This window comes from Ranitomeya variabilis, chromosome 2, assembly GCF_051348905.1.
Source record: "Ranitomeya variabilis isolate aRanVar5 chromosome 2, aRanVar5.hap1, whole genome shotgun sequence".
NCBI lineage: Eukaryota > Metazoa > Chordata > Amphibia > Anura > Dendrobatidae > Ranitomeya > Ranitomeya variabilis.
In genome coordinates this window covers 1,108,580,358-1,108,604,135 of record NC_135233.1, presented here as the reverse complement: position 1 = coordinate 1,108,604,135, position 23,778 = coordinate 1,108,580,358, and the positions used below count along the sequence as shown (strand labels likewise).

General features: G+C 46.8%; 1 protein-coding gene across 2 annotated transcripts in view; it reads left to right on the top strand.

The window, feature by feature from the left end:
* The window catches only part of LOC143808834 (uncharacterized), a 64,151-nt gene that overhangs the window by 22,396 nt on the left and 17,977 nt on the right, over nucleotides 1-23,778 (top strand). The gene's annotated exons all lie outside the window — the stretch shown is intronic.

Sequence of the window (23,778 nt, the reverse complement as noted above, 5' to 3'; positions counted from 1 at the left end):
ACAGTAACTTTATGAAAACAGAATTACCGTTCAAATACTCACTGATACTGATGAGCGAACTCATGGATGTTCGAGTACGGTGGGTTGGCATAACATCTTAAAAAAAGTTTGGTTCGGGTACATGAACCCCATTCAGATGAATAGAGGGCCTAGATGTCAGATGACAGCATGAGCCAGCAGCTGTAACTGGCGGTAAAAAGTTTACTCCCGATCACAGGCATCGGCTGATGAGAGAATACTATTCTCATCAGCTTATAACAGCGAGAGCAGGCGCTGCTGATGGGAGTATCAGCTCTTCACCAACCTGCACCTGTGCTATAAATAAGTACATTTTTTTTAAAACTGACATGGGGTCTCTTTTTTTTTTTATAACCAGTGCAGGCAAAACTGACAGCTGCGGTCTGCAACCCTCAGCTGTCAACTTTATCATGGCTAGATATCAAGAATAGAGGGGTCCACACCATTTTTGACAACCAGCCAAGCTAAAGTGGACATCTAGGGGTTGGTATTCTCAGGCTGGTAAGGAACCATGAATATTGACCCCACCCAGCATAAAAATAGCAGCCTGCAGCCAATCCAGAAAATGCTCATCTATTAGATGAGCCAATTTTGGAGTTTTGCCTGGCTATTCCCACTTTTCCTGTTGCAGTGGCAAGTAGGGTAATATTTGTGAGGTTGATGTGCCCTTTGTATTATCAGGTGCCATCATGTCCAGGGATTAGTAATGGAGAGACATCTATAAGATGCCCCCATTACTAACCCCATAGCAAGATTTAGAAGAAAAAAAACAGCCAGAATAAAGTTTTTTAATTTAAATAAATTACACAGACTCCTTTATTAGAAATAAAAAGCAAAGGTTATACTCGTCTTCTGCCTATTCAATTGAAGCCCTTGTCACCTGTAAAAAAAAACAGAAAACAAACAACCATAATATTTCACCCTTTGTTTAATCCACCGATGCACAGGGCCAAGGGCTATTTGCTTTGCTGAGAGAGGGTGGAGCACGGAGAACAGGACAAAGTGCTCGACAGTCAGTGAGGTGCAGGTGGAGATGTTATTGTGGATTTAGAAAGATGTGTTGTGCTAAGTGACACAAAAGCAGCAGTCATGTCCACTTCAGCAACAGCAGACAGGCTCTCAGACACACCAACTGCAGGGTGTAAACAAGTGCAGTTTCTGTGACCAGAAACCTGTGTGAGAAGACTGGGCATGGTGATGGAGGAGGAAGAAGCAGCAGATAGGGTTGATGGGATGACCAGTGGTTGGTGAGGCCCACTAGTCCGCATTTTAGGGCAGTGAGATTCTCACACTAAGTTGGAATGTAGTTTGTGCATGTGCTGATTCATATATGTGGTTGTCAAATTATTGCAATCTTTGGTTCCACTGAGTCTTATTTTGCAAATTTGACAGACAACATGTATTGGGTCATTTTTATGCGGTCTGAAAATAGGCCCTGGGTAGGCAACCCTTGCCCACCCTGCAACCTGCACACTAGAGACCAGTGCTGGCCACAGCCAGAGTTGGGGCTGAGGAATCAGTGTTTGTTGTGGCTTCATCACTTCGTGTGTGGGAAGCCGCAACGTAACCTCCTCGTCTTCCTCCTCCTCCACCTCCTCTTCTGACCTACTCATTTGCATACATCTGTGTCTCACCAAGTGGGATCTACAACCTCATCATCATCCTCTCTGTTCTCATACTCTTCACCCTGAGAGTTACCCTTCATCTCTTCCTGCCCTAACACCACTGCACAGTCCTTGTGGTGTCATGAACCGACTGACAACCTAACGAACACCAACAACGGGGATGGAAAAAATGGGAGGAAGGCCTTCACAATAGGGAACGAGGGATGGGACACCTCCTAACTCAGCCAGTGCCTATCGATAACCTCTTCTAATGCCCTATGTGGGTCCTTCTCCCCACCGCCATTATGAACCTGGTCCCTGTCACCTCACCACTGCAGATGCCTCCTCCTGACCTGCCTCATCACTGCAGATGGCGAAAACTCAGGAGGTAATGACAAGCACTAGACAGGAAAAGACAGGGAATTAGGAAACTTAGCTTCCAAGCTGCTGCTGCAAGCTACACTCAGCAGTGGATAAGGAACCAGGATCTCAAACAGCTGATACACGCTGACACCAGAGAGCTTCACACTCATCGGCTGGTCTCCAGAAAAATGCTATCACCAAGAGTCAGCTGATGCGTCAGGTGACTATTTAAAGGTTGGTGAGAGTGGTCACCACCCACATCAGCTGACCAGCAACACCACAGCTGCCAGCAAGGAAAACTGACATTAACTCTTGCTGGCATGAAGGGAAAAAAAAGCTACATATAAATTATAGCAGAACTAGAGCTGACACAAATCCAAAAATCAATCGTGACAGTGTGCTGCTGGTAGATGAGTGTCACCAGGAGCACCGCCAACCTTGGTGCTAAATGTCTGGTGATGAAGGTCTGGATTTTGCTTGAACCTTAGTTCGTCTGGTCCCACATCCAATTTGAAAAAGTTTGGGGCATAGTTACAGATTCTTTGCTCTTCTTGATTCTTTGGAGCAAACCTCTGATGCCCATGGAATAGAGTGTGTGAACAGTTCTGCAGAATGGCCCATCTGTGGTTACCCACAGTCAGTTCACCTCACAGTCACTTGGATGTTTTGGGTTGTTATTATGATTTAAAAAGAGAAAACACAGTAGTTTGACAATAAATGGCTTCACCCAACCACTAACCATGAGTGGAGAAAAAGTTTTGTTATCATACATATTCTTTGAAAAAAAAGGCCAAGAAAGCAAAAATTCTGCCAGGGTATGTAAACTTTTGAGCACAACTGTAGTTCGATGCTGGAAGATCTATTTCACACAGAACATGATCCTATATAGTTAACTGACAAGTTCACTTTCAGTAGCAGTATCAGGAGTGACCTCGAAAACAAATCCGAATGTGCTACATTATGGCCAAATTTGAGATTGTGGAACATTTTTCAAACAAGTTCACTCGTCTCTAGTTATAATAATACCACTATTATCTGCAGTTTGTCTACGGGGAAGTGTTGCAGTAGGTTGTTGTGAACTCTGTGTTCAGGCTCCCTCTTGTGGTCACTGGTGGTATGGTGTGACTTTTGCTTTTGGCTCCCCGTGGTGGCTTTGTCTGTTTTCCTGCTGGTCTCTGGCTGTCAGCTGGTTCGTTATCCTCTGGGAGGTTCCTATATAGCTCTGTTTTACTTCCACTTGTTGCCGGCTGTCAATGTAATCAGTGCTACTCGGATTCCTTCTGACTACCTTGCTCCCAGTCCATCCAGGATAAGCTAAGTTTTGTTTGCTCATTTTTTGGTCAGCAGTGTTTATCATGTTTTCTGTTCCAGCTTGCTAAAATGTAATTCCCTCGCTTGCTGGTTGCTCTAGTGGGCTGAGTTTCTCCCCACACACCGTGAGTTGGTGTGTGGGTTCTTGAAATCTCAGGATGGATATTTTGTAAGGGTTTTTATTGATCGCATAGACCCCTGCTCTATTTTCTGCTTTCTAGTACTAGTGGGCCTCTTTTGCTGAATCTGATTTCATCCCTATGTATGTGCCTTCTTCTTACTTCACCGTTAATATTTGTTGGGGGCTTCTATATCCTTGGGGGATTATTTCTCTGGAGGCAAGTGAGGTCTTTCTTCTCTTTAGGGGTAGCTAGTTCCTCAGGCTGGCTCGAGACGTCTAGGAATTTTTTAGGCACGTTCACCGGCTACCTCTAGTTGTGTTGGATAGGTTCAGATTTGCGATCAGTCCAGTTACCATCTCCCTAGAGCTTGTCCTTAGTTTAATCACTTGCTGATCTATTTGTGATCCTCAGCCACTAGGGATCATAACAGTACAGCCGGCCTACAAAGTGTTAATTGCATGGCAGAAGCAGGAGAAAAGAAGCCTTGAGAATTTTTTTTTTTTTTTTTCTTGTTGTTGCCGTGTGACTAGCTGCTGTGCTAGCTTCTCTCCTCCTCTTAATCTTGGTGTGGCTCTGAGTTCAGCTGCTGACATGGATGTCCAGAGCTTGGCTTCCAGTCTGGATCATCTTGCTGCTAGAGTTTAAAGTATTCAGGATTTTGTTGTTCACAGTCCTATGTCTGAGCCTAGGATACCTATTCCGGAGTTGTTTTCTGGAGATAGATCTAGGTTCCTGAATTTTAAGAACAATTGTAAGTTGTTTCTTTCTTTGAAACCTCGTTCCTCTGGTGATGCCGTTCAGCAAGTTAAGATTATCATTTCCTTTTTGCGTGGTGACCCTCAAGATTGGGCCTTCGCATTGGCGCCAGGGGATCCTGCATTGCTCAGTGTGGATGCGTTTTTTCTGGCCCTTGGATTGCTCTATGAGGAACCTAATCTTGAGAACCAGGCTGAAAAAGCGTTATTGGCCCTCTCGCAGGGGCAAGATGAAGCAGAGGTGTACTGCCAGAAATTTCGGAAATGGTCGGTGCTTACTCAGTGGAATGAGTGTGCCCTGGCTGCAAATTTCAGAGAAGGTCTTTCTGAAGCCATTAAGAATGTCATGGTGGGGTTCCCTACGCCTGCAGGTCTGAATGAGTCAATGACTCTGGCCATTCAGATTGATCGGCGGTTGCGGGAGCGCAAACCTGTGCACCATTTGGTGGTGTCTTCTGAACAGACACCTGAATCTATGCAATGTGACAGAATTCTGACCAGAAGTGAACGGCAAAATTATAGACGGCAAAATGGGTTGTGCTTTTACTGTGGTGATTCAGCTCATGTTATCTCAGCATGCTCTAAGTGCAAAAAAAAGGTTGATAAATCTGTCACCATTGGTACTTTACAGCCTAAGTTCATTTTGTCTGTTACCCTGATTTGTTCCCTGTCATCTTACCTGGTTAATGCCTTTGTAGATTCAGGTGCTGCCCTGAGTCTGATGGATTGGTCATTTGCCAGGCGCTGTGGTTTTGATTTGGAGCCTTTAAAATTCCCTATTCCACTAAGGGGAATTGACTCTACGCCATTGGCTGCGAATAGACCTCAGTACTGGACACAAGTGACCATGTGCATGACTCCTGTTCATCAGGAGGTGATTCGCTTTCTTGTATTGCATAATTTGCATGATGTTGTCGTGTTGGGGCTGCCATGGTTGCAGACTCATAATCCAGTCCTGGATTGGAAAGCTATGTCTGTGTCAAGTTGGGGTTGTCAGGGAATTCATGGTGACGCTCCTGTGATGTCAATTGCTTCGTCCTCTCCTTCTGAAGTCCCTACGTTTTTGTCAGACTACCAGGATGTATTTGAGGAGCCCAAACTCAATTCTCTACCTCCTCATAGGGACTGTGATTGTGCTATAAATTTGATTCCTGGTAGTAAGCTTCCTAAGCTTCCCAATTTATCTGTGCCGGAGCATGCTGCCATGCGGAGTTATATAAAGGAGTCTTTGGAGAAGGGACATATTCGCCCGTCCTCTTCCCCTCTTGGTGCGGGATTCTTTTTTGTGGCTAAGAAGGATGGTTCCCTGAGACCTTGTATTGATTATCGCCTTTTGAATAAAATCACGGTCAAATTTCAGTATCCTTTGCCATTGTTAACTGATTTGTTTGCTCGCATTAGGGGGTCTAGTTGGTTCACCAAGATAGATCTTCGTGGTGCGTATAACCTTGTGCGTATAAAACAGGGTGATGAATGGAAAACTGCATTTAATACGCCTGAAGGCCATTTTGAGTACCTGGTGATGCCTTTTGGACTTTCTAATGCTCCTTCAGTCTTTCAGTCCTTTATGCACGACATCTTCCGTGAATTTCTGGATAAGTTTATGATTGTGTATCTGGATGATATTCAGTTTTTTTTCGGATGATTGGGAGTCTCATGTTAAGCAGGTCAGGATGGTCTTTCAGGTCCTGCGTGAAAATGCTTTATTTGTGAAGGGCTCAAAATGTCTTTTTGGAGTCCAGAAGATTTCTTTTTTGGGTTTCATTTTTTCTCCTTCTACTATTGAGATGGACCCAGTCAAGGTTCAGGCTATTCATGACTGGACGCAGCCTACATCGGTTAAGAGTCTTCAGAAGTTCTTGGGTTTTGCTAATTTTTACCGTCGCTTCATAGCTAATTTTTCTGGTGTTGTTAAGCCTTTGACGGATTTGACCAAGAAAGGTTCTGATGTGACTAATTGGTCCTCTGCGGCTGTGGAGGCCTTTCGGGAGCTGAAGCGCCGGTTTTCTTCGGCTCCGGTCTTATGTCAGCCAGATGTCTCACTTCCCTTCCAGGTGGAGGTTGATGCTTCCGAGATTGGAGCAGGGGCTGTTTTGTCGCAGAGAAGCTCCGATGACTCTGTAATGAAGCCATGTGCTTTCTTTTCAAGAAAGTTTTCGCCTGCCCAGCGGAATTATGATGTCGGTAATCGGGAGTTGTTGGCTATGAAGTGGGCATTTGAGGAGTGGCGACATTGGCTCGAGGGAGCTAAGCATCGTGTGGTGGTCTTGACTGAACACAAGAATTTGATTTATCTCGAGTCGGCCAAGCGGCTGAATCCCAGACAGGCTCGTTGGTCGTTGTTTTTCTCTCGTTTTGATTTCGTGGTTTCGTACCTGCCTGGTTCGAAGAATGTGAAGGCTGATGCTCTTTCTAGGAGTTTTGTGGCTGACTCTCCTGGAGATTCAGAGCCGGCTGGTATTCTTAGAGAAGGGGTGATTTTGTCTGCCATCTCCCCAGATTTGCGACGTGTGCTGCAAGAGTTTCAGGCAGATAGACCTGATCGCTGTCCACCGGAGAGACTGTTTGTCCCGGATAGATGGACCAACAGAGTCATCTCCGAGGTTCATTCTTCGGTGTTGGTGGGCCATCCTGGAATATTTGGTACCAGAGACTTGGTGGCCAGGTCTTTTTGGTGGCCTTCCTTGTCGCGGGATGTGCGTTCCTTTGTGCAGTCTTGTGGAATTTGTGCTCGGGCGAAGCCTTGCTGTTCTCGTGCCAGTGGTTTGCTGTTACCTTTGCCTGTCCCGAAGAGGCCTTGGACGCACATTTCCATGGATTTTATTTCAGATCTCCCTGTCTCTCAGAGAATGTCTGTCATCTGGGTGGTGTGTGATCGTTTTTCTAAGATGGTTCATTTGGTGCCCTTGCCTAAGTTGCCTTCCTCCTCCGAGTTGGTTCCACTGTTTTTTCAAAATGTGGTTAGTTTGCACGGGATTCCTGAGAACATTGTTTCTGACAGAGGATCCCAGTTTGTGTCTAGATTTTGGCGGACTTTTTGTGCTAAATTGGGCATTGATTTGTCTTTTTCGTCGGCCTTCCATCCTCAGACGAATGGCCAAACCGAGCAAACTAATCAGACTTTGGAGACTTATTTAAGATGTTTTGTTTCTGCTGATCAGGACGACTGGGTTACTTTTTTGCCGTTGGCCGAGTTTGCCCTTAATAATCGGGCTAGTTCTGCTACTTTGGTTTCTCCTTTCTTTTGTAATTTGGGGTTTCATCCTCGTTTTTCCTCGGGTCAGGTGGAGCCTTCTGACTGTCCTGGAGTGGATGTTGTGGTTGATAGGTTGTATCAGATTTGGAATCATGTGGTGGACAATTTGAAGCTGTCTCAAGAGAAGGCTCAGCTCTTTGCCAACCGCCGTCGCTGTGTGGGTCCCCGACTTCGTGTTGGGGACTTGGTGTGGTTGTCTTCTCGCTTCGTTCCTATGAAGGTCTCCTCTCCTAAGTTCAAGCCTTGGTTTATCGGTCCTTATAAGATTCTGGAAGTCCTTGGCCCTGTGTCATTTCGTCTGGACCTCCCAGCATCATTTGCTATTCATAATGTGTTCCATCGCTCATTGTTGCGGAGGTATGTGGTGCCTGTGGTTCCTCCGGTTGAGCCTCCTGCCCCGGTGCTGGTTGAGGGAGAATTGGAATACGTGGTGGAGAAGATCTTGGATTCTCATATTTCTAGACGGAGGCTCCAGTATTTGGTTAAATGGAAGGGCTATGGTCAGGAGGATAATTCTTGGGTTGTCGCCTCTGATGTTCATGCAGCCAATTTGGTTCGTGCCTTCCATGTGGCTCATCCTGATCGCCCTGGTGGTTTTCATGAGGGTTCGGTGACCCCTCCTCAAGGGGGGGGTACTGTTGTGAACTCTGTGTTCAGGCTCCCTCTTGTGGTCACTGGTGGTATGGTGTGACTTTTGCTTTGGGCTCCCCCTGGTGGCTTTGTCTGTTTTCCTGCTGGTCTCTGGCTATCAGCTGTTTCGTTATCCTCTGGGAGGTTCCTATATAGCTCTGTTTTACTTCCACTTGTTGCCGGCTGTGCTACTCGGATTCCTTCTGACTACCTTGCTCCCAGTCCATCCAGGATAAGCTAAGTTTTGTTTGCTCATTTTTTGATCAGCAGTGTTTATCATGTTTTCTGTTCCAGCTTGCTAAAATGTAATTCCCTCGCTTGCTGGTTGCTCTAGTGGGCTGAGTTCTCCCCAAACACCGTTAGTTGGTGTGTAGGTTCTTGAAATCTCAGGATGGATATTTTGTAAGGGTTTTTTATTGATCGCATAGACCCCTGCTCTATTTTCTGCTTTCTAGTACTAGTGGGCCTCTTTTGCTGAATCTGATTTCATCCCTATGTATGTGCCTTCTTCTTACTTCACCGTTAATATTTGTTGGGGGCTTCTATATCCTTGGGGGATTATTTCTCTGGAGGCAAGTGAGGTCTTTCTTCTCTTTAGGGGTAGCTAGTTCCTCAGGCTGGCTCGAGACGTCTAGGAATTTTTTAGGCACGTTCACCGGCTACCTCTAGTTGTGTTGGATAGGTTCAGATTTGCGATCAGTCCAGTTACCATCTCCCTAGAGCTTGTCCTTAGTTTAATCACTTGCTGATCTATTTGTGATCCTCAGCCACTAGGGATCATAACAGTAGGTATAGCGTATGACAGGCATCTCGTCAGGGATTATAATTTCTTAGCCTTGCTGCTGCTTTTTTCCATGGACTTATTGCCAGGTTTATGTTTTTTCAGTGTTCTGTACTCAGAAATTCATTAAAGGAGGTAACATTTTACTGATTTAAGGTGTCCACTCACAATTTCTCTGCAGCATCTGTAAGTAAGAGCTAGAGGGGGGACACTTTACTGGAGCTGGAATCACCACTTCTGAACTTTCCAGTGCTTTGTTTCTATGCATTTCGGAGTGCTTCCTTAAGTATGTTTGGGGTCATTATCCTGCTGGAAGACCCATGACCTAAACAAACCCAGGTTTCACTACCCAGGCAGTACATTGCAACCCAAAATCCTTTGGGAATTTTCACATTTCATGATGCCTTACACACAATCAAGGTACACAACATTTCTATGAAACTCCACCAAATTTGACCAACCAATTTTAGGGCTCATTCCATTTGCATTCCATTTAAACGGTATTGGCGCACTCAAGAGGAATTATACAGTCCATTTTTTCCTTTTCTCCCTTAGAAAATGTTAAATTTTGGCCCTAATACAACATTTCAGAGGAAAAAATGTAATTATTCTTTCATCACTTCCCAATGGTATAAATTTCTGTGATGTATATATGATGTCAGCATGATCACTGCATGCCAATATGAATTCACTGACAGGTGTAGTTTATGTTATGGGGGTGTTCTGCTGTTCTGGCAACTCCGGGACTCTACCAATGTGACATTGCATCCTCTGCCCATTCCAGCAAATATGGTGTTTCTTACATTCTGAGCTTTGCACTGTGCCTCAAAAGTAATTTAGAACAACATATGGGGTATCGTTGTACACATGAGAAATTGCACAATAAATGTTGGGGTCCATTTTCTTCTGCTATCCTTCTGAAAATGAAAAACAATTGGAGCTAAAATATCATTTTTGTGCAAGAATATGTAATTTTTTTTATTTTAACGGCTCTATGTTATAAACTTTTGTGAAGCACATGGCAGTTCACATCTAGATGAATTCGTTGAGAGTTCTAGTTCCATAATGGGTTAACTTGTGGGGTTTTTCCACTGCTTAGGCACATCAGGTGCTCACTAAACACGACTTGGTGACCACAGTTTTGCATTAAAAAGTCAAATGGTGCTCCTTCCCTTCCGAGCCCTGCCATGCGATCAAACAGTATTGGCGTACCCAGGAGAATTTGCACAATACATTGTGAAAGAATACCTTGTGAAAGTAAAACAATAGGTCTAAAGAAAAATTTGGGGGAAGTAAAATGTGCATTTTTTCTTCCACATTACATTAATTCCTGTGAAGCACCTGAAGGATTAATAAACTTCTTGAATGTGGTTTTGAGCACCTTGAGGGGTGCAGTATTTGGAATGGTGTCACTTTTGGGTATTTTCTGTCATATTGACCCCCCAAACTCACTGCAAATGTGAGGTGGTCCCTAAAAAATATATGGTTTCTTAAATTTTGTTGCAAAAATGAGAAATCGCTGGTCAACTTTTTAACCCTTATTACTGCCTAACAAAAAAAAATGATGTTTCCAAAATTGTGTTGATGTAAAGTAGACATGTGGGAAATGTTATTTATTAACTATTTTGTGTAACATATCTCTTTGATTTAAGGGCATAAAAATTCAAAGTTTGAAAATTGCTACATTTTCAACATTTTTGACAAATTTCAGATTTTTTCATAAATAAATGCAAGTCAAATCAAAGAAATTAACTGATCCTCTACCCATAGGTGAGGTGATAACTTGCTGATTGTTAGGGAAACCGCCATTGGGAGCCCCACCAAGCTGAAAATGGATCTCTGCCCTATAATCAGCGAATTCCCACAATTCCATCGACAATGAAGAGAGCATGGTGGGGTCTACAGATTTAACTGACACTCCATGTGGTCTGTCTGCAATGCTTCATTCTGGAGATTGGTGGTAGTCCCAGCGGTGGTGCTGTAACAGGGTGGCACGGGGTGGTAGTTGTGGGCAAGTTCACTAAGCAACAGTCAGTAAGCACCCCGGCTCCTTGTACATGAAAACATAAATAAAGTCCCTTGTACCGCATGTGTAGCGTGCACCACCGCACACTCACAGGCTCAGTCAGATTCCCCTCAGCTGCTGCCATGTTGGCTCTGCATTCATGAGCTCTGTAGATCAGTTCAGAGATGAGGTCTTTTTCCAACAGCTTATCTTTACTAGACAGCAGCGTATTCATCTCACAGACAGCACAGTTCAAACACAGAGACATCTTCTTATCTACATTCTTTACATCAGCAGCACAGTTCACACAGGGCAATGTTTCCTGTACTTTCCCTTCCTTTGCCAAATGTGCAGACTCTAGTATCTCTGTCATTTCTCTCTCTTTACTCTTGGCGTTCATGGCTGTACCTCTAGGCAGACTGTCCTGTCTGCTCTTTCCTTTCCTCTACCATCCGGTAAGCATCTTTGGACAGTTCGTGTCCCATCTGCACCTTCAGCATCACTAGCTCCCTGTCAGCCCCTTGTCCATTTCCATTAGGGAAAGGTACTGGGAATGCCATCTCAGCTGCTCCCGCCCCGGTCATAGACCCTGGATCCTTCTTGGGGATGGTCCTGTTGAGATGGTGCCCGACTGCACTATTCTCCAGCCGGGAGGGGGGTTCCCTAACTGCCATCTGCAGATTTATCTCCAACAGCCTGTAACTGTTCACTGTATGCGTTCTGCCCCTTGGGCAGACTGCCCGGGTGTCTGACAGAACCAGCAGGAAGTGTCTGTCCTATACCTCCCTGCTCTGTGCTGCTCTGCTATGTGTCCCTCCCATCTACTTTACTCCTTGTTGCCTGTGTCTAAACTAATACTCTTATCTATCCTATTCTCTATCTCTAATGTGCCCCCTTTATTCTAATTCCCCTATGGTCATATACTGTCCCTAAGCTTACACACAGTATAACACAAATGCATCACATTACAATAGCATTAGTGAACATGAATAACTGTCTGGGTATGTTTCCACATTCAGTTAACGCGGTGGGTTTGGCGCTGCTTTCATCCACAGCGTCAAACCTGCAGCGGCCAGATGTTACAGCCTAGTGGATGGGATTTCAAGAAATCTCATCTCCACTATGTGTTAAAAGATGCCAGTGGCCTCCATGCGTAAAGAGACATGCGGCGCATCTTTCCAGACTGCAGCATGTCTATTTAAATTGCGGAGATATAAATTACCCATTCACTATCATTAGATGCCATAAAACCACATTATCTTTATAGTCCCATGCGTAGTAAGTGCGAAAACGCAGCTTACTACACATGTGAACTAATTTAAATAATGTCTTGCCTTGTGACACAGCCGGAGCTTCGCGTCCACTGCATTTCTCGTGATGAGATCAGCTGACCACGAGAACTGCCATGTACGTGACTGCTGGGGTTATCTCCGGTCACTTGCCAAGTTCTCACAGTCAGCTGATTATGAGAACTGCAGTGCATTTGACTGCCGGACACTAAGTTATCTCCAGTGGTCATCTACAAGCTCTGCTGTGCCTGGATGTCAGGCTGGATGGTGGCATATTGCCACCATTCAGCTAAAGGCATCCAGATATAGCAGAACTGGACTCATCGTGAGACATTATGGATTATCTTCTTGGTGGACAAGTATGGTATATTGTTGATTTGTTGTTTTATTTCTCTTACGGGAGATCGACGGCTTTGTTGGAATAGGCAATGCAGTAAGTATGGTTTAATTTAGAATATTAAAGGAGTATGTGTCATTATTTCAATGAAAGGACTTTATTCTGGCTGTGTCTTTATTTACCATATAGGATTAGTAATGGATAGGTGTCTTGTAGACATTTCTCCATTACTAAGCCGTGGGCTTGATGTCACCGGACAATACAAAGGTGACATCAACCTCACAAATATTACCCCGCTTACCACTGCTACAGGGCAAGTGGGAAGAGCTGGGTAAATTGCCACAATTGGCGCATCTTTGGATGTGCCAATGGTGGGGCGGCTGCTATTTTTAGGCTGGTGAAGGCAAAAATCCATAGGCCTCGCCAGCCTGAGAATGCCATCTGCAGCTATCTGCTTTTTCCTTGGCTGTTAACAAATATAGGGGTACCCCTTGTTTTTTTTTTGGAGGGGATCCCACTATTTTTGCTAACCATCCAAAGTAAGCAGACTGCTGTGACCTGGTATTATCAGGCTGGTAAGGTACATGGATATTGGATCCTTGCCAGCCTGAAATACCAGTCCGGTAGTATGCTTTAATCTGGCTGGTTAACAAATATAGGGGGACCCCACGCCATTTTTTTAATAAAATTCTTTATTTATTAAAGAGGGGGCTTCAGTGCTTTCCTCCACTTCCTGTCTCATGTACATCCGGCTGTGTCACAGGATTCACCATTATGTAAATTAGTACACATGCATAGTAAGCTGTGTTCCTGCACTTAATACGCATGTGACTAGGAAGATAATGCGGTTTTACCGCATCTAATGAAACTGTATGGGTAATTTACACAGCGGAGACCGAGCATCTCCACTACATAAATAGACATGCTGCAGTCTGGAAAGATGCTCCACACGTCCGTCTCTGCGGTGAGCTGCAGACATCAGTGCACGCATAGTGGGCATCTAGTTTCTTGAAATCCCATCCACTGTACTGTAACATCTGGATGCTGCAGATGTACACAACATCCAACCTGCAGCATTTACTGACTGTGGGAACATATCCCAATATATCTGCAAAAAGGAAAACACTTTTTTTTCAAAGAAAGAATTCATCAAAAACACAGGTGACCTGCCAGTGATCTCAAATTCAGATTTCACCTGCGTCAAATCCTGAGCAAATACTTAGCCATTCCTGACCGTGGAAACATATCCTCAGGGTGCGGCACGTCACACATGTGCTCAGTGTTCATGAGTGTGGAAGCACATGAGGGTCACTGCCACCTCCTTACAGCACCACCAGTGATCAGTAAATCATTATCTTCCCTATGGATAGGTGATCATTTTCTTTATTGGTATGCAGTGCCCCAGAGTCTGGTCGTTGCAGTGGCGTCGCTCTGCCGCTAAGGAGAGTAATGGTACGTCTGATTGCACTAAAAGAGTTCACCTTGCCAGGTATCACAGTCACACATTACACCTCACACTCCGGCCGTCAGGTGGAGCAAAAGGTCCCATCTACTAGGCCACTCCTCACACAAGGGTAAAACTGGGGGTTGGATAGGAAGTTAGGCAGAAAGCAGCCCGGGAGAGTTCAGGAGAGGACCTGTCAGGGGTGGGATCCTGACAGCGGCTTAGCACAGACAGATCATTACGGAGCCGTGCCTGTGCCTTATAGCAGCAGTCTCCTAAGAAAGGACACGAAGCGAAGTATATTGTGGAGAAGTGAGAAACAAGATCACAGCACAAAGGCGATAGAACCAGAAGGAGTCGTGCCCCGAGATCGGCAACATTCTTTTGAGGTGCGTAGCCGGTGGCCGGAGCACCGAGGAAGTAATAGGCTCTACGCATTACTTTGAACTACGGCAGGGCAGTTAACTTTAGGTTGGCTGTCTCACCTTTTACACCTAATGAAGACAACGGAGGCAATTGTGGGAGAGGGGCGTCTCTAGGGTCCCTATAAAATAACTCCAGACCTACCCCGTCATACGGGTGCATCCTATCCATATCATCTGGGGGACGGAGAGAGAAAGAACAGAAACATACACGACAGTTGTGAGAACTATCCCGTGGTGCTCAGCAGGGAGGTACTACAACACACAGGCGCTGGTAGGAAGGCTACTGATTTCCACCTGCAAAGGGAACTCTGGATGTGCCTTTGGACCGGCCGGTCTCAGCCAGCCCTGTTAACAGTGCTCTGGATTGCGGATGCTGAAGCCTTCAGTAAAAGGTAAAGAGACTGCAACCCTGTGTCCTCGTTATTTACTGAGACCTACACCATCACCTACATCTTTAATTGGGCGCCCCTTAGCAGGGCCACGGACTGGGTCAGGCCACCGTGACATCCCTAGAACAGAGAGACCCGATACCGAGTACCCCGCTGTCCTGCGTTTGGGGGCCGCTCCAATTTGGCGTCACGAACAGGATCTACTTAAGCCTGAAAATCAGGTCATGTGTGCCTTGGAACTGTGACTGAATTGTGCTGAATCGTGATTTATTGCAAAGACTGTGTATTGCTGTTTCCCGCCAAAATCCGCCATCGCCGCGCCGTGTGGGGCACGAGGGGAGGAGCCATAGCTTCGTGGGTGAAGCCGGCTGAAAAGAGCGTGGAGCAAGAAGACGCGGTGAGGTGCCGACTCCGGAAGAGGAACCCCGACTTCCACCAGGTTAGCAGAGGGGAGGAGCGGCCATGTCTGATCCCGGAGGAGCAGAGGCGGCGGTCGCAGCCGCAGACTCAGAGGCACCACCGAGCCCTGCAGTAGGCGCAGCCGCAGGCCTTGTGCCGCCCCCATCAGCTACAGCAGCCATAATGCCCTTCTCCATGCCGTACCTACCTGGAGCAGCCTGGCTCCCGCGATATTCTGGAGAATCACATACATTAACTGACTTTAAAGAGGGGATCTGCAGCCTGCTTGAGTTTTATCCCATGACAGAGCCTCAGAAAGTTCATATGATAACAGGCCAACTCTTTGGAGCGGCTCTTGTTATGACCTGGTGGTTAAGGAGCAACACTGATATCACCTGGTGGTTAAAGAGCAACATGGGACGAGCTCTGAGGAGGTGGCATCTGTACTGACCGCAGTTCCTAATCCTAACACCAACACTAGAAATAGCCGTGGGATGTTCCTGTCACTCCCTAGACACCTCGTCACAGCCTGAGAACTAACTACCCCTAAAGATGGAAACAGAAAACTATCTTGCCTCAGAGAAAACCCACAAAGGAAAGATAGCCCCCCACAAATATTGACTGTGAGTGGAGAGGGAAATGACATGCACAGAAATGAAAACAGATTTTAGCAAAGGAGGCCAATACCAATCTAAATAGACATTATAGGAAAGGATACTGTGCGGTCAGTATTAAAAACTAAAAATCCACGCAGATTTTACAAAAATGATCTCCACACCGACTCACGGTGTGGAGGGCAAATCTGCTTCCCCAGAGCTTCCAGCTAGCCTGAATATAACATAATGACAAGCTGGACAAAAAGAGACATAAATAGCTGAGCAATAGAGTCCAAAGCAAATGGACAACCAAAGAACTAGCAAAAACGTATCTTTTGCTGAAATGGACAGGCCATAAGAGAAATCCAAGGAGAGATCTGAATCCAACCCAGAAACATTGACAGCTGGCATGAACTGAAGACCAGAGCCAGGTTAAATAGCAAAGCCAGGAGAGACGATCAGTGAAAGCAGCTGCTACAGCTAAACTCAAGGAGCAGCAGTTCCACTCGAAACCACCAGAGGGAGCCCAAGGGCAGAACTCACAAAAGTACCATTCACAACCACAGGAGGGAGCCCAAAAACGGAATTCACAACAGGCTCTGAGAGAAGTGAAGTCCTGGCCCAGATTTGTATGATCGGTCAAGACCACAACGCGATGCTTGGCTCCCTCAAGCCAATGTCGCCACTCCTCAAATGCCCACTTCATAGCCAACAATTCCCGATTGCCGACATCATAATTACGCTCAGCAGGCGAAAACTTTCTGGAGAAGAAAGCACACGGTTTCATCAAAGAGCCATCAGAACTTCTCTGAGACAAAACGGCCCCTGCCCCAATCTCAGAAGCGTCAACCTCAACCTGAAAAGGGAGAGAAACATCTGGCTGACGCAACACAGGGGCAGAAGTAAAACGACGTTTAAGCTCCTGAAAGGAGCAGCCGCAGAGGACCAATTCATCACATCAGCGCCTTTCTTCGTCAAATCGGTCAGAGGCTTAACCACACTGGAAAAATTAGCAATGAAGCGGCGATAAAAATTAGCAAAGCCCAAAAATTACTGAAGGCTCTTCACAGATGTGGGTTGAGTCCAATCATGAATGGCCTGGACCTTAACAGGGTCCATTTTAATAGCCGAGGGAGAAAAAATGAAACCCAAAAAAGAAACCTTCTGAACTCCAAAGAGGCACTTAGACCCCTTCACAAACAACGCTTTAGCACGAAGGATCTGAAATACCATCCTGACCTGCTTCACATGAGACTCCCAATCATCGGAAAAAAACAAAATATCATCCAAATATACAATCATGCATAAAGGACTGAAACACAGATGGAGCATTAGAGAGCCCGAAAGGCATCACAAGGTATTCAAAATGGCCTTCGGGCGTATTAAATGCTGTTTTCCATTCATCACCCTGTTTAATACGAACAAGATTATACGCCCCTCGAAGGTCGATCTTGGTAAACCAACTAGCCCCCTTAATCCGAGCAAACAAATCAGAAAGCAAAGGTAAAGGGAACTGGAACTTGACCGTGATCTTATTGAGAAGGCGATAATCTATACAGGGCCTCAAAGAGCCATCCTTCTTGGCAACAAAAAAAGAACCCCGCTCCCAACGCTGACGAAGACGGGTGAATATGCCCCTTCTCCAAAGACTCCTTTACATAACTCCGCATAGCGGCATGCTCTGGCACCGACAGATTGAAAAATCGGCCCTTAGGGAACTTACAGCCAGGAATCAAGTTAATAGCACAATCGCAGTCCCTATGAGGAGGTAGGGAACTGGACTTGGGCTCATCAAATATATCCTGGAAATCCGACAAAAACTCAGGAACTTCAGAAGAGGGGGAAGAGGAAATTGACATCAAAGGAACATCACTATGTATCCCTTGACAACCCCAACTAGTCACAGACATAGATTTCCAATCCAGCACTGGATTATGCACCTGTAACCATGGAAAACCCAGCACAACAACATCATGCAAATTATGCAACACCAAAAAGCGAATATTTTCCTGATGTGCTGGAGCCATGTACATGGTCAACTGTGTCCAGTACTGAGGTTTATTCTTGGCCAATGGCGTAGCATCAATCCCCCTTAAGGGAATAGGGCTCTGCAAAGGCTCCAAGGAAAAACCACAGCGTTTGGCAAATTCTAAGTCCATTAAGTTCAGGGCTGCGCCTGAATCCACAAATGCCATAACAGAAAAGGACGACAATGAGTAAATCAGGGTAATAGACAAGAGAAATTTAGGCTGTACAGTACTAATGGTAACAGACCTAGCGACCCTCTTAGTACGCTTAGGGCAATCAGAAATAGCATGAGTAGAGTCACCACAGTAAAAACACAGCCCATTCTGACGTCTGAATACCTGCCGTTCTGCTCTAGTCAAAATCCTATCACATTGCATAGGCTCAGGACTCTGCCCAGAGGACACCGCCATATGGTGCACTTCCTTGCGCTCGCGCAGGCGCCGATCAATCTGAATGGCCAAAGACATTGATTCGTTCAAACCAGCAGGCGTGGGGAACCCCACCATAATATCTTTAAGGGCTTCAGAAAGACCCTTTCTGAAAATTGCTGCCAGGGCATACTCATTCCATTTTGTGAGCACAGACCACTTTCTAAATTTCTGGTAGTACACCTCTGCCGCTTCCTGACCCTGACACAGAGCCAGCAAGGTTTTTTCTGCCTGATCCACAGAATTAGGTTCATCATACAGCAATCCGAGCGCTTGAAAAAATGCGTCTACATTGAGCAATGCAGGATTCCCTGGCTCAAGGGAGAATGCCCAGTCCTGCGGGTCTCCACGCAGCAGAGAAATGACAATCTTCACCTGCTGAATGGGGTCACCAGAGGAACGGGGTCTCAGAGCAAAAAACAATCTGCAGTTATTTTTAAAGTTCAAAAATTTAGATCTATCCCCGGAAAACCAATCAGGAATAGGAATTCTAGGCTCCAAAACCGGAGTCTGAACAACATAATCTTGGATACTCTGTACCCTTGCAGTGAGTTGATCCATACGCGAGAACAGACCCTGAACCTCCATGTCTGCACCAGAATCCTGAACCACCCAGAGATAAAGGGGAAAAAAGACAAAACAGGCTGCAAAGGAAAAAAAATGGCTCAGAACTTTTTTTTTCCCTCTTTTGAGATGCATTCAACACATTGCGGGCCAGCTGTACTGTTATGACCTGGTGGTTAAGGAGCAACACTGATATGACCTGGTGGTTAAAGAGCAACATGGGATGAGCTCTGAGGAGGTGGCATCTGTACTGGCCGCAGTTCCTAATCCTAACACCAACACTAGAAATAGCCGTGGGATGTTCCTGTCACTCCATAGACACCTCGTCACAGCCTGAGAACTAACTACCCCTAAAGATGGAAACAGAAAACCATGTTGCCTCAGAGAAAACCCACAAAGGAAAGATAGCCCCCACAAATATTGACTGTGAGTGGAGAGGGAAATGACATACACAGAAATGAAAACAGATTTTAGCAAAGGAGGCCAATACTAATCTAAATAGACAGAATAGGAAAGGATACTGTGCGGTCAGTATTAAAAACTAAAAATCCATGCAGATTTTACAAAAATGATCTCCACACCGACTCACGGTGTGGAGGGCAAATCTGCTTCCCCAGAGCTTCCAGCTAGCCTGAATATATCATAATGACAAGCTGGACAAAGAAACATAACATGAGCTGAGCAATAAAGTCCATAGCAAATGGACAACCAAAGAACTAGCAAAAACTTATCTTTTTGAAATGGACAGGCCATAAGAGAAATCCAAGGAGAGATCTGAATCCAACCCAGAAACATTGACAGCTGGCATGAACTGAAGACCAGAGCCAGGTTAAATAGCAAAGCCAGGAGAGACGATCAGTGAAAGCAGCTGCTACAGCTAAACTCAAGGAGCAGCAGTTCCACTCGAAACCACCAGAGGGAGCCCAAGGGCAGAACTCACAAAAGTACCATTCACAACCACAGGAGGGAGCCCAAAAATGGAATTCACAACAGGCTCTGAGTGAAGTCCTGGCCCGCCGCGGATAAGAGAACTGCGCAGCAGGTCTTTGCAAAGCTTAAGACCACCTTTGACACCCACACCCCTACGGAAATTAAATTGACATTTTATGGGTGCAAGCAGAGGCCACAGGATAGCTTACGCCCTTAATCTCCAGGAAGCACTGCGGGCCATCAAGCAGAATGACCCAAACAGCATGCAAGATGAGGATAAACTCCTGAAGGAGCGGTTCATCGAGGGGCTCCTGTGCAGTCACCAAAGGGCCCAACTGCACTTCCTGGCCATGCAGAATCCAGACCAGCAATTCAAAGATAAAGTCATCCAGGCGCTACAGGAGTGACAGCCCAGCCGTGCAGTACTTCCCAGGCGTCAAGCTCTCACGTACCACAAGGAGGTGACGCCAGATGCTCCAGTTTCCGCTGAGGCCGATGCCCAGATCCTGGAAGACGATTCCCCTGCAGGACTATGGCTCCAGATGCAGGAGCTGACCAAGAGCGTTGCTGCTCTAGCCCGGACCGTACAGTCCCTACAGGAGGCCCCCAAGGAGAAGATCCAGCTGGCTTCCAGACTGGAGTATGCCCCCTGGCAGCGACAGGGGAGTATTCTGCCGACCAGAGGCAGGGACGATGATTGCTTCCATCGGGACGAACGACCTATCTGCCGCCGCTGCCACCAGGTGGGCCACCTTGCAAGGTACTGTCATTTAAACGAGCAACCCCTGGGGCAGAGGGCCAACCCCCAGGAGTAGGATGATCAGGCCCGCAAAATTGGAGAACCAAATACATTGGAGGGCGACCAGTTCTTCCCATCGTGATCGACGGTATCCCCATGAACGCTTTGCTGGACACCGGTTCTCAGGTGACGACCATGCCTTACATCCTTTATAAACGTTATTGGGAGGACACCGACATTACTCATGGCCCCGATGATGATTTCACCATAATAGCCAGTAATGGTCAGCCATTGCCACAAGTGGGGTATAAAGAGGTCACCATTAAAGTGAGGCGGGTGGAATTGGAGGCCCAAGGGATTGTAATTGTTGATATTGACCGACGTGAATGTAATCCCATGTTGACCATTGGTACTAATGTCATAGAAAATTGTCTTGCAGAGGTTATTGTCTTGTTACAGCAGGTAGCAGAAACAGCTGGTTACAGTGAACAATGTGCCCTGCAGAAAGAAATCAGAGCTCTGATGCAGAGACAGCAGGTGGAGCTGACTGGTGGTGAAATTGGTCGTGTCACAGTGAGTGATTCAAACCCCACTGCGGTACCCCCCAGGAGTGAAATGTTAATATGGTGTCGGGCAGCCATAGGCCTCAGGGGTAAAGACTATCAGGCCCTGGTAGAACCTGTAGATTCAGATAATAGGCCTACCCTCCTGACAGCCAGATGGGTGGTTGACGTCCGCAAGGGGAGGGTGCCAGTACGTGTTCTTAACTGTGGGGAGGAAGAAGTCCACCTAACCAAATATGCCACACTTGCCAAACTGTTTACTGTTAATAATAGTGTGATACAGGCACCCGGACCCTTGGCCCCGTCCAATCCGGCGGAGAACAACGGTTCTGCAGGGCAACTGAAAGATTGGTGTCGGGAATTGCACGTGGGCACTGACTCTACCCCACCTCACCAGAAACAGGGGGCCTATAGGGTGGTTCATGAGTATGAGCGAGTATTCAGCAAGCACCCCCTAGATTTTGGGCAGGTAAAAGGGATTCAACATCATATCCCCACGGGAGATCATCCACCCATAAAAGAGAGATACCGTCCTGTACCCCCAGCTCATTATCAGTGTGCCAAAGACATGTTGCGAGAGATGAAGGAGGCTGGGGTAGTGAGAGACAGTTGTAGCCCCTGGGCAGCTCCGTTAGTCCTCGTTAGGAAGAAAGATGGCACAATGAGGATGTGTGTTGATTATAGGCAGCTAAATCGCATTACACATAAGGATGCATACCCACTGTCCAGGATAGAGGCGTTCTTGGCTGCTTTAAAATCTGCTAACTACTTCTCTACCTTGGATCTCAACAGTGGGTACTGACAGGTTCCCGTGGCAGAGGCGGACAAGGAAAAGACGGCCTTCACGACGCCGATGGGTCTCTGCGAGTTCAACTACATGCCCTTCAGGCTGTGCAACGCCCTGGGAACGTTCCAGAGGATGATGGAGTGCTGTCTGGGACACAAGAACTTTGAAACCGTGTTGCTATATCTGGACGATGTCATTGTCTTCTCCAAGACCTATGAAGACCATCTGAAGCACCTGGCAGAGGTGTTTGAAGCCCTGTCCAACTTTGGCTTAAAGGTGAAACCGTCCACATGCCATCTGCTAAAACCCAAAGTGCAGTACCTGGGCCATGTGGTGAGTGCTGAAGGAGTGGCCCCAGACCCCGACAAGGTTACTGTGATCAAGGACTGGCCGAAGCCCAGCAACCTCCATGAAGTCCGCCAGTTCCTCGGGTTGGTAGGCTACTACAGGAGATTTATCAAGGACTTCACCAAGAAAGCCGCGCCATTGCAAGACCTGTTGGTGGGCCAGTCCAAGAAGACCAAGTGTCGGACTACCCCATTTGACTGGAACGATGGACTGGAGGGATCCTTCACTTGTTTAATGTCGGCTCTAACGGGAGAAGAGGTACTGGCCTACCCTGATTATGACCAACCGTTTGTGCTGTACACGGACGCCAGCAACGTGGGGTTGGGAGCCGTGTTGTCCCAGGTCCAGAAAGGCAAGGAGAGGGTAATTGCTTACGCCAGCAGGAAGCTTTGTCCCACTGAAAGGAACCCTGACAACTATAGTTTTTTTAAGCTGGAGTTCCTCACCATCGTTTGGGCAGTGACGGAGAGGTTCAAGCACTACCTGGCCTCAGCGAAAATCACCGTCTTCATGGATAATAATCCACTAACGCATTTGGACACAGCAAAACTCCGTGCCTTGGAACAGCGGTGGATGGCCCGGCTGTCCAATTACGAATTCACCATCAAGTACCGGGCAGGGCACAAGAATGCGAATGCCGATGCATTGTCCCAGATGACCAACTTGCCAGAAACGGGGGAAGACCCGGAGGCACTTGAAGAGGTAGAGCTGCCCGCTTTCCATCGCCCCGAGGCCACCCAGTGTTCCCATCATGTGGAGAACAGGCACAAGAACAAGCAGGACTCCACACTGAATCCCCTGCCCCACCACGGATGGGCAGAGACCCAGGATGGTGACCCTGCGGTCTGTCGGGTGAAAGAGCTCCTGACGCAGGCAGGTTTGCATCCCGGCCCGGATGATCTACAAGAGACACAACAGCTGTGGAAGGGGAGAAGCAAACTGTTTATTCACGATGGTAAGCTGTGCCGGAGAAGCATCGACCCATGCACCCATGAATTGGTATGGCAGATAGTGGTCCCAAGGCAAGATGCGCCAATGGTTCTGGGAGCGTACCAGGATGGGGCAGGACACTTCGGATGGAGGAAGTTGGAGAGGCTACTCTGTGGGAGGTTCTACTGGATTGGCATCAAGAAAGCCATCGAGAAGTGGTGTCGAGAGTGTGGCCCATGTAGCCTACGCAGGATTGACCGTGACAGCCAACGGGCTCCCTTGCAGCCTATTATCACCAAACAGCCGCTCGAACTGGTTGCGCTAGATCATGTGAAGCTAGCACCTAGCCGGTCAGGCTATGTCTACGCTCTTACCATCGTGGATCACGACTCTAGATTCCTGGTAGTCGTGCCTGTCAAAGATCTAACGGCCAGGACGGCCGCCAAAACCTTCCAGCAGTACTTCTGTAGACCACATGGGTACCCGGAAAAGGTACTGACCAATCAGGGGCCAGCATTTGAAGCGGAAGTGTTCCAGGAGTTCAGCAATCTGTACGGGTGTAAGAAGATCAGAACCACACCATACAATCCACAAACCAACGGGATGTGTGAGAAGATTAACCAAGTGGTAATCGACTTACTGAAGACTGGAGGACCGGAACTTGTGGCCAACAAAGTTGCCTGACTTGGTAGACATGTACAACCACATCCCAGTGAACTCCACCAACTGCACTCCAG